Source organism: Saccopteryx leptura, chromosome 11, assembly GCF_036850995.1.
Source record: "Saccopteryx leptura isolate mSacLep1 chromosome 11, mSacLep1_pri_phased_curated, whole genome shotgun sequence".
Taxonomy (NCBI): Eukaryota; Metazoa; Chordata; class Mammalia; order Chiroptera; family Emballonuridae; genus Saccopteryx; species Saccopteryx leptura.
This window is the reverse complement of record NC_089513.1, coordinates 68,755,978-68,766,379: the sequence shown is the minus strand read 5'-3', so window position 1 is coordinate 68,766,379 and position 10,402 is coordinate 68,755,978. Positions and strand designations below refer to the sequence as shown.

Genomic DNA, 10,402 nt, shown 5'->3' with positions numbered 1-10,402 from the left:
GTTTTTAGACCCCAAATTTTTGGGGAAAGGGTGCGTCTTATACATGGGGAAATATGGTAACTCTCCCTCAATCCCTCCTCCCCCCACCTAACCACCCACCCAGCAATGGAATGTGGCAGTCGAAAAACCACATAACCTTGCTGAGTGGTCTCACTTTAAATATAGGATCACCACCTCAAGAGGGCCATTAGCCTTGTCCAGACTGCTACACTTCTCTAGTAACTGTTCCACTTTCTCACCTCCTTCTCTCTTCAAATAGCCAACAGACTCTCCCCTACTTACAGCTTTTTATTACATTAAGTAAGGGAAAGTACACAGCCCAGATCTAACTCATCAAACCCAGTGAGGCAGCTGGCACATGCCGTATGAACTGGGGAAAAGTGTACTCTATGTGTGTGTGTGTGTGTTTAGAAAAGGTGCCCCTTCTCCCAGGCTGATGTGCCTCACAGTTTGGTTGGCAGAACAGGGGCTGGATTTCAGTAGCCACCTGCCCCTTCTGCTCCACGGTTGCCTGAGCATGCCACCCATGTACCACCTGACATCCCTGCATTTGCGCCCACAGACTTGGCCTTTTTTCCAAAAATAGTGTGTGAGCATACTGTCCTTGCTCTTATCCAAGGCCAACCCCTTTACTTCTCTGCTAGGTCCAATTGCTTCTCCCCTACTTGAGGACAATCTTCCCCAGATGTATCCTCTTATCCTCTGCCCATCACCTGTATCCCCCTAGAGCAGGGGTCGGGAAGCTTTTTGGCTGAGAGAGCCATGAACGCCACATATTTTAACATGTAATTTCGTGAGAGCCATACAACAACTTGTGTACCTTATGCATTATCCAATAAAAATTTGGTGTTGTCCGGAGGACAGCTGTGATTGGTTCCAGCCACCCACAACCATGAACATGAGTGGTAGAAATGAATGGATTGTAATACATGAGAATTTTTTATATTTTTAACATTATTATTTTTTTATTAAAGATTTGTCTGTGAGCCAGGTGCAGCCATCAAAAGAGCCACATCTGGCTCGCGAGCCATAGGTTCCCGACCCCTGCCCTAGAGAATCAATCCAGAATACCAACATGAGGAAACAGCTTCCATTTTAAAATACTCTCCCCTGATCCCAAGTAATCCTTTGGCTGCTGCCTGGTTATCAGTTGCTCTTTGCAGCAAAGCTCCCCAAGAGCTCTTTAGACTTGCTATAAACACTTTCTCTTCCTCACCTCCCATTCTCTTGTTAACAACACCCTAATCAGACTTTCTTCCCTATGACCGCAATGAAACTGCTTTGGTCAAGGACTGTTAGCCACCTTCATCAGGCCAAATTCAGCCTTCAGATGCTCAGATCTCATCTTATTCATTTCATCAGTATTTGATTAGACTGATCACTACTACCTTCCTGAAACAAGTCTTATCATCCAACATTCCACCTCTCCTGGTGTTCCTCCTACCTGACCTGTCTTCCCCAACTCACTAAATAGCACTGCCATTAACCCATCCTTCAGGCCCTGAATCTAAGAATCATCCGGGACCTTTCTGCTCTTTCACACACTGCCAAATCCATTCCAGTTCGAAATGTGTCTGAAGAGCACTCACTCTTCTCACCCCTTCTCTGTTCCCATCCTATTCCAATCTACCGCAAACAGCCTCTTGACTGGTCATCTGTGGACATCTGTGTTTCCCTATGGTGTACTTTACATATATTAACAAGAGTAACTTTTAAAAATGTGAATCAGAAGTTGTCATTCCTCTACTCACCCTCCCATGGCTTTCTGTTGCTCTTATAATAACAGCTTATAAGGCTCCATAGGATCAGGCCACTTCTCCATGCCGGCCTTTTGTTGTTCCTGCAATACTGGATTCCCATCTCTAAGCTTATAATGATTTTCTTTCAGCTTGGAAAGGCTGTCCTCCCCCCTTCCAAGGTATTTACTAGGCTCGTGCCAGCATATATCATACGTGTCTGTGCTCAGAGTGGCAGTACCTAGTCAGCAATAAAGTCACCCCCTTCCCTGCTTTATCTTTTTTCACATCACTTGTCACTATCTGAAATTTTTGTTTACTTGTTTGTTGTCTGTCACCCCTCTCCCACCCCCTAGAAGGCAAGCTTCACGACGGCCTTTGCTTGCCTACGGCTTGGCTTTATCCCATCCCTTGCGCCTAGATCCGTGCCTGGCACCAACTAGGTGTTCAATTAGTACTAGTCCAATGATTGCATTCCCCCCAAGCTTCTACTCCTTCTGCATCTTTGGACCCTTCCTCAGCTCATTTCCAGCCTTACGCACCTCCACGTCCCACCCTCCGCAGAGCCGCGACTCTCCACACCTCCCCCACCGTCTTAGCTCTCCCCGCCCCTTCCTGCACTACCCCTTTAAGCGGGCTCCGGAAAGCCGCGGGGAAGGCGGGGCCGAAACCAAGCTGACGCTAACTCGGAGGGGCGGGGTGGAGCTAGGGGGTGGGGCCTGCGTGCGGCGTGCGTGCGCGTTCTGGAGGCGCCCTCGCCGCCGCTCTCGAGGCTGCTGCCGCCGTCGCCGCGCAGAGCTCGAGCAGGAGCCACGGCCGAGAGGAGGGAGGAGGAGGAGGAGGAGGTGGAGGAGGCGCTGGACCGGGGGGGTGAGTGAGGGGCGGGGAGCCGGAGCCACCCCAGAGGGACCGGGGGGCGCGGGTCGGCCGAGCCGGGGTTGAGGCGACTCCTGTCGCCGGTCAGTCCCTTGGCTCCCCCTTCCTCGTCCGCGTTCCCTCGGTGTCCGGGGCGGCGGCCCGGGGGCCTGGCCGGCGGGAGGGGCCAGGGTTCGCGGAGGCCCGGCCGCCGCTCCGCCGCCGCCAGGGCCAGAGCCAACCACGCCCGCGGACGGAGCCGGTCGACTGTGGCTGGGCCTGCGGGAGACGGACGGGAGGGGCCCGGGCCGGGTGTGGGAGAGAAAGAGGACATTGTGTCCCCCACCCTCCAACTCCCGGAGGTGTCATGGCACAAGCCCATTTCCCTCGCCATCTCCCCGGACACAGTGCCCTCGCCCCGCGCTGCCCGACAGATGGAGAAGCTCGGACATCGCCGCTCTGTTGCTCTTGCTTGTCCCCAGCCCAGGGTCAGAGCTTCCTCTAAACCTAGCTCGCCCTTTGGGGGGCACGCGAAGAGGGAGTCGGCGGGTTGGGTGAATTCTCCGTCCGCCCTCCTGTGCTGGCGAGGTGCGGGTGGCCGGGAGCGCTGCCTCGTGTTCACTTCTGTCGGGGTCCAGGGTCGCCCCTGCGTCCCTTTCTTCCCCGCGTGCACAGGGCTGACATCGCTACATCCCACTGCGCCTCCCGGCCCCTTTCCCGCCCTCTTTTCCGCGAGTCTTCCGTAGCATGCCGTCTGTTCGCCTTTTCGACGTTGCTTTTTTTTTGGGGGGGGGGGGGAGGTGTCTCTGCCTTTCTGAATTTTGTTAGGGACGAGATCCGTCTGATTCTTGTCTTCCTTCAAACTGGGGCTTAGCAGGGTTGTCGTTTGCCCCCTCACTCAGGAAGTTAAGGGACAGTGTCTTAAGCTGAATTGTGTAATTTACTGTCAGGGGGAGAAAATGAAGGAAGACATTTGTGCCTAAAAAAAATGGAGTCTTGTCACAGGGCAAAGGACCAGAATTTAGGGGACCTTTTGACTTCCTTGGGAAAAGAACCAGCGTTGAGCAGTTAGGCACGTCGTTTTGGGAGGGAGGATCGTCTTGTCATTGCTTTGAAGGGAGGAGGGTGTAGGAACTGAAAGGGAAGAGTTAGAGGGCAGGAGGTTAATGGGCCACGGCCTTACAGGTGGCCGTGGTTTTCTGCTTCCTGAGTGTGGGAGGAGGCTTCTTTCAGTTTTTAATCACAGTAAGAATAAAGTATCAGCTCTCAGTGTTGGCGTGGGGCTCCTACCTTCAAAAGCGCGCCGAAGGGCAGCCTCGGAAGGGATGCTGCTGGAAACAGGATTTGGAAACTTTCTTTTGGTTTCCTGTCAGTGTGTGGGGGTGGGCATGCGTGTGTGTAGTTTTTCTTTTCTTTTGATGTAATTGATATCTGCCACATTTTGACGTAAAAAGCACGACCTGAGGCCCTGGGCTCCTTTGTGTCTTTATTATGATTTCCTATAACACTTTCTGTTTTGAAATTATATTTGCGTTGGTTGAAATTCTTTTTTATTTTGGTGTTTCAGTGAATTTTGTTTCCCATTTTGAATTGTGTTCTGCGAACTATGATTAGGCTAAAGTTTTTAAGGATCATACAGTGCCTGGCGCATGGTAGGCACTTGGTATTTCTTGAATGAATTGATTACAAATATGTCTAGGTATCACGTGTTTTTTATGCTTTGAGAGGTAGCTTTCATTTGAATATTGCATTTCACTTCCAAGATATAAAATAGTAATTCTTGACCTTTTCTAGGCCACTGGCACCTTAGAGAATATGACAAAATAAATAGACTGCAGAAAAAAAGAAATAGGCATTTATGCACAAAATTTTGCTTTTAGTTTCAGGGAGCCTCTGAAACCCTCGACTGAATATTACTCTGTTTCATATTAAAGCTGTTCAAAAGCCTGTGTTCATTTTCTGTGTGTCCTCAGGAATGGCAGGATTTACATGAACAGGTTAAACTTTGGGTCTGTGAGAACAAGATTTAAGAATGATTGTCATTGCAATTTTGTGGGACAAAGTTCTCGTTAATAACTCTTACCAGTCAGTAACAGTTACTGATGACTTCCAAGGAAATAAGATTGCTATAGTTAGTTGGCTTTTGGAAGCTTAAAATCCTAATCATGATGGACTTAGGCTTTTCATTGTACAGACTTCTTCTGAGCAGTATGAACAGCTCTTGAAAATGTTCACAAATCAAACTATTCAATTTTCCTGTTCTCTTCCAAGCTTGTTTATATGCATAGTATTTCATGTAGTTAATAATTATTGTGTCAACATTCAGTGTTAATTCAACAAGTGCCTTTTTGAATGTCTTTTGGAATAAAACAGAGTCCTTACTATCATAGAGTTTATATTCTAATCAGGAGAAATGGACCATGACCACATAAATAGAGAATATGTCACATTTTAAGAAGGTGAGAGAGACGGTGTCGGGGAAGGGCCAGGCAGGAAAGGCAGGAGACTAGAGCAGAGACCTGAAGGAACTGAGGGAAGCAAGAGGGAAAGTGAGAGAGGGGTACTTGAGGTTAGAGAAGTAGCAGGGGCCACACCATAAGGCCTTGCAGGCCGGGTCAGAACTTTACATCTTACTGTGAAGTATATTGGACGCCATTAGAGAGTTTTGAGTCAAAGAGAGACCTGTTCTGACTTAAGTTTGTGAGTGTCATTCTGGCTGTTGTGTGGAAATAAGTTGGTGTGGGGATGGAGGGAGGCAAGAGTAGAAGCTGGAGGACCAATCAGGAGGTTAGTCATCATTTCAGATCTTTTTCAGGGTAGCAAATTAGTCCATGGACCTGATGAGGGACATATAGGTAGTTAGGTTCCTTATCGCTATTAAAATAACAATGAAATGAACAGTTTTGTGAATGCAACTTTTCATCAAAGTACAGGAATGTACTTGTGTACTTGGTGTTGTATCTATGAATTCCGTCAGAGTGAGTTGTGCTAGTTAAAGTGATAGCCACAGTTGTTGATCTTAAGTTTCATGACATTGTCACCTGCATTGAGTATTATTATTTGCTATTTTAAAAATAATTTGAATTATAAAGATATTTTAGATCATTAGATTTAATTTAGATTTATTATATATATTATTAGCTAATTGTTGAGATGAATTAGACAGGGTCTGTGCCCTAGAGAACTTTACTTTCTGTCTTAATTTATAGTCTAATAACTTCAAATCTCACCAGTGTTCACTGTTCACCATGAACTTTGTTTGTATGCTGTTGATGATCTCTTATATATAGTTGGCATTCCAATCAAGCACTTAATTTTTCACAATTTCTTCTTTCTTACAAAGGGATTTTTAATGGTATTTGCAATTTGTTTAATTTGTTCTGTATGTCTTTAGAATTTTACATCTATGACAGCCCCACGTTTTGTTCTTTGTAATAAATTATGCAACTACTACTCAGTTGAGGACTCTCACAGTTGAATTTTTTAATTGTTGTAATTCTTTATCATTATTCAAAAGACAGACTATTGTTTCTGTTAATAATGTCAGCATTATAGCTTTGAAATCTTATTTAGTTTTTAAAGGAAGATGATACTGGTCTGTTTTGATAGAAATTATACCACCTTGAGGGCATTGCTCAGCGTATCTGGTTCTGAAATCCAGATGGCTTAATTTGGAATGAGCTGGAGACTCGAACATCCACAAAGTGAGTGGATTGAACTAATTGAATTACCTGTGAGCACCTGGCACAGTCTGTACATGCTAGGGACCCAGCAAATGTTCATTGAACCTTAGATAACCCCTGAGCTCCCAGTTATAAAGTGCTCTTGGTTTAGAAGTTGGGTAAAAATATCTCATATTAATGTTGTGGTAAGTTTAAAATTATGAACATAAATTATCTCCTGATGTTCCTTTTCAAATTCAATTAATCAGTTTTCTAAAAAACATGGCATATTTCAAGTATTTTCTGCGCATTCTGGAAGTTCTTTGTTTTTTGGGTTTTTGGGGTTTTTTTAAGAAAGGAGAGGGAGAGACAGAGAGAGAGAGGGGAGAGACAGAGAGAGAAGGGGGGGAGGAGCTGGAAGCATCAACTCCCATATGTGCCTTGACCAGGCAAGCCCAGAGTTTCGAACCGGCGACCTCAGCATTTCCAGGTCGACGCTTTATCCACTGCGCCACCACAGGTCTTCTGCGCATTCTGATATCAAATATTGCTGCCTGACTTTATGTCAATAACATTTTCTGAAAAAAGATTTGTGTTAATATAAAAATATTTAAGCTTTCATTTGTTCATTTTGTGCATGAAATTTGGGGTACTTTTTATATGCTTTTCAGTCTTTTCACAGAGATAATATTGGCCCATTTACTTTTTGAATTTTTGTAATGATCGTTACGGGTTTGCACTGAAGGATTCACATACCCTCTGTCCAACCCTTTACACAGTTTTGAGATGACTGGTTAAGAGGGCAGTTCATTTCAAAGTTAAATGATATAGAAGAGTATTGAACCTATAAGCTTAGCTTATCACAATATTCTGATCAGCAAAGCAGTTCAACAGAGAACTATGCTATGCTCTCATTTCCGCTTGAAAATAGGCCTTTTGGAGATAGAAGATACATGCACCCACCAATAAAAAAGGAAATTGAATGTAATGATTAAGATGAAGTTGAAACAAGAACTAGTATTCTTTTATAATTGGTCTAAAAATAATACTTTTTTTTTGTATTTTTTGTATTTTTCTGAAGCTGGAAATGGGGAGAGACAGTCAGACAGACTCCCGCAAGTGCCTGACCAGGATCCACCTGGCACGCCCACCAGGGGGCAACGCTCTGCCCACCAGGGGGCGATGCTCTGCCCCTCCGGGGCGTTGCTCTGTCGCGACCAGAGCCACTCTAGCGCCTGGAGCAGAGGCCAAGGAGCCATCCCCAGCGCCCGGGCCATCTTTGCTTCAATGGAGCCTCGGCTGCGGGAGGGGAAGAGAGAGAGAGAGGAAGGAGAGGGGGAGGGGTGGAGAAGCAGATGGGCTCTTCTCCTGTGTGCCCTGGCCGGGAATTGAACCCGGGACTTCTGCACGCCAGGCCGACGCTCTACCACTGAGCCAACCAGCCAGGGCTAAAAATACTTTTAATATAATTTTTAGAAGTACATATTATGGCCCTGGCTGGTTGGCTCAGTGGTAGAGCATGGGCCCAGCGTGTAGATTCCCGGGTTTGATTCCCTGTCAGGGCACACAGGAGAAGCGTCCATCTACTTATCCACCCCTGTCCCTTCACTCTCTCTCTTTCTCTCTCTCTCTCTTTCTATTCCTGCAGCCACGGCTGGATTGGTTTACCAAAGAGTTGGCCTGGAGTTTGTCTCAGGTACTGAGGATGGCTCTCTGACCTCTGCCTCAGGCGCTAAAAAAATTGCAACGTTGCTGAGCAATGGAGCAGTGGCCCCAGATGGGCAGAGCATCGCCCCCTAGTGGGCTTGCAGGGTGGATCCTGGTCAGGGTACATGCAGGAGTCTGTCTCGTCTCCCTTCCTCTCACTAAGATAAAATAAAAAATAAAAAAAGTTGCATGATATATGCTTGGAGGATGATATATGTTCTATGAAATCAACTTCATAAAACCTAAGAATAAGATAAGTCATTAGATAAGTTAATAGCTTTTTTGTACTAATGACTTACTTATTTAGGCTATATCAATTTAGGTTAGATAAATCTGGAAAAAAAAATTTCCTTTCATATCCAGTTTTCCCAGATACAGTTTTGTTTTGTTTTTTAATTTCTAGTCTATTTAATTCACACTGATAGAGAGTGGTTCAAAGTGTGGAATGGTAAAGTTAACCAAATTTGGAATTAAATACATAATCCCCTGTTAGGTTTCAGGCTATATTTAAATTAGGCCACATTTCATAAGAATAGGAATATACCAGACTACACATTGTAATGGATAAAAGGCACTGTTGGATTAATTAAAAATTGGAGTGGGTCATGTTGAACTCATTAAATCTATATACCTCTAACACACATGGTTATTTGCAATACTATGTTGTATTCACTTATTCTGAGTGTAAGAGAGGCACAAAGAACTGGCTACAGCTGCTTCTTTGGACAAATCCCAGCTGCAGCTTGGGAGGTTTAAGTTAGCAGTAGTAGGAAATTCTCTCATTGCAGACTGGGCATTTTAGATCTGTCAGATGTGTCATCCAGAATGTAAATTCATTCACTGTATTTTCAGTGATATTTTTAAATTCACTTACAAACAGAATCATTCTGTTCTTGACAAGTATTATAGAACATTAAGCAAGCAACCATAACTTAATTATTTTAGAAGTTGAAATCTTAGCACTATCTTGGATTTAGTGTAGTTTTTAGTATCTAGCTCAAATCATTGATACGTTTTGAAATACCTTTTAAATTCCATTGTGTGCTTGTGAAAATGTTGTATAATTTTACTAGTAGATTTTAGATTTACTCATTGAACAGATGTTTGAGTGAGTGACCCAGTATTAGGCTCTTTGATGGAAACAGATATGAGGCTGTAGTTTCTATTTAAGGAATTTGTAGTCTAGTAATTTTGTTTGCCAGAACCTGAGATATGTTTTATAAATAAATGTTGTATTTTAATTTTAGAATAAAAATAGAATTATATTCATTTTTCTAAGTAAAATATTTTAAATTTTCTCTTAGCTTCCCAACAACTATTTTGGTGGTCTTGTTTATTTATTTATTTTAGAGAGAAACATTGATTTGTTGTTCTACTTGTTTGTGTATCCATTGGTTCATTCTTTTTCTTTTCTTTTTTTCCATTGGTTCATTCTTGTGTGTGCTCTGACCGGGGATCAAAGCTGCAACTTTGGTGTATATGGATGATGTTCTAACCAACGAGCTGTTTTTAACGGCTTTTTAAGTATTTGAGCAAACCAGTTTCCCAGTTGTTGGAAATAGAATGAAATGAGACTTTTTTGCTCCCTATTGCCTATTTTACTTCAGGCCAAGTCTTTTTTTCTAACTTGCTTTTCTGCCTATATGGCACATTTTAGAAAGTTTTTTCCTTTTTCAGCTAGCAATTTCAATTTTGTGTTTAATGTGAGGGGTTGTTTTAGTAATCCAGCTTAATATTTTGCCTGCACTGATTAAAATCTTTCTGTGCCGCTAGAGTTAACCATCCACAGAACAGAAATGTGCATATAGACAAATGCATCACTGTGCGTTTTTAGTGAATGTTGGTAGCTTGCCAGCTTTATTTTCAAGTTCCTCCTCCCTCCAGACCTCATTGTGACATGCTTATAAGGCAACAACAGTAGATTTAGTTAATTTACAAAATGAGAATAGTTTTTCTGGTTTTTCCATTTTGCATGTTTTGAGTTAGGATTAACTGGGCGTTTATTATTCTCAATAGACATACAGTAAAACAGTTCACTTAACTGGTGCTTTCTGTTAGAGCACTGGCTGACTTTTAGATACTGAGCCTTGTGTAATTTCACAACTGCTACTACTGAGTTTTGGATAACATTCTTAGCACAATCTAAAGGTAAAAGTAAGTATAATAGAAGCTGAAACAAATTTGCCATTTTCTTTGTCCTCGGAAATGTAGTTTCTTTTCCAAGTAACTGCTCTTGTTAGGTGCAGGATCATCTTCAGTGGTTGTAGCTGTTGAAACATTGTTTTCCTGTTTAAAGTAATTCATGTTCCATTGTGGCAAATTGAAAAAAGTACAAATGTAAAGAAATAATTGAAAATCACCCATAAATCTATCACCCAGAGATAATTACTGCTAACATTTTAATGTACAGTACATTTTTGTGTGTTTTTTTTTTCCTTGCAC

At 43.3% G+C, this 10,402-nt stretch overlaps 1 protein-coding gene across 3 annotated transcripts in view; it reads left to right on the top strand.

The window, feature by feature from the left end:
- Nucleotides 1-2,466: 2,466 nt before the first annotated feature.
- RAP1A (RAP1A, member of RAS oncogene family) overlaps nucleotides 2,467-10,402 on the top strand; it is a 69,490-nt gene continuing 61,554 nt past the window's right edge. Inside the window, exon 1 of one of the 3 annotated variants that reach the window (XM_066352446.1) lies at nucleotides 2,467-2,606. The gene's annotated coding sequence lies outside the window, so the exon portion shown is untranslated. Of the gene's footprint in view, nucleotides 2,607-2,642; nucleotides 2,654-2,909; nucleotides 3,080-10,402 lie in introns of those variants that run through there. The other 2 variants (XM_066352447.1, XM_066352449.1) reach the window with 2 other exon arrangements.